The following is a 1,278-nucleotide window of genomic DNA, read 5'->3' as shown; positions in this document are numbered from 1 at the left end:
GAAAATCAGTAACATCAGATAACAACCCAAGACTAGAACACAGGACAGAGCAACCAGATATCAACCCAGATAGGGAAGTCACAAAAATAAAGCTAAAACACTGAAAATAAGGAAACAGAGATGTCAATATGTAAAAGATAATAACATTAAAACAAAAAAGAGGGATTAAAAAATGTAGTCATAGATCTTTCATATGGAGAGGAAGTCAAGGCTATGTAAAGAAATAAAAGTTTGATTTAAACTTAGAAAAATAGAAATAAATATTAAGGTAACCACAAAGGAAACTAACAATCCTACACATCAAAACAAAAACAAGAAAAACATAAAGACTCAGCAAATATAAAATCTACAACAATGAAAAAGATGAAAATACATAAAGAAAAACAACTCAGCACAGAAAATTAAGTGGAAGAAAGAAACTGTCAACAAGACACACAAAAAAAGACAACAAAATGATAGCAGCAAACACATACCTATCAATAATTACGCTGAATGTAAATGGACTAAATGTATCAATAAAGAGAGAGAGTAGCAGAAAAAAAAAAATGCTCCATCTATATGCTGCCTACAAGAGACACACTTTAGACTTAAAGACACAAACTAAAACCCAAAGGATGGGAAAAAATATATCAAGCAAACAACACTCAAAAAAAGAGCAGGAGTGGCAATATTCATCTCTGACAAAATAGACTTTAAAGCAAAATCCTCCACAAAGGATAAGGAAGGACACTATATAATGATTAAAGGGTCAATACACCAGGAGGACATAACCATAAAAATATTTACGCACCCAATGACAGGGCTTCAAAATACATAAAACAAACTCTAGCAACATTGAAAAGAGAGATAGACAGCTCCACAATAATAGTAGGAGACTTCGACACACCACTTTTGGTGAAGGACAGAACATCCAGAAAGAAGCTCAATAAAGACATGGAAGATCTAAATGCCACAATTAACCAACCTGATCTCACAGACATATACAGAACACTCCACCCAACAGCAGCCAAGTATACTTCCTTTTCCAATGCACACGGAACATTCTCCAGAATAGACCATGTATTAGGCCATAAAGCAAGCCTTAACAGAATCCAAAGCATCGAAATATTACAAAGCATCTTTTCTGACCATAAAGTCATAAAAGTAGAAATCAATAACAGAAAAACCAAGGGAAAAAAAATCAAACACATGGAAACTGAACAACAACTTGCTCAAAAACTACTGGGTTAGAGAAGAAATTAAGGACAGAATAAAGAAATTCACAGAATCAAATGAGAA

This window comes from Trichechus manatus, unplaced genomic scaffold (assembly GCF_000243295.1).
Source record: "Trichechus manatus latirostris isolate Lorelei unplaced genomic scaffold, TriManLat1.0 scaffold00031, whole genome shotgun sequence".
Classification (NCBI taxonomy): domain Eukaryota; kingdom Metazoa; phylum Chordata; class Mammalia; order Sirenia; family Trichechidae; genus Trichechus; species Trichechus manatus.
Note: the sequence above shows the minus strand (reverse complement) of the source record.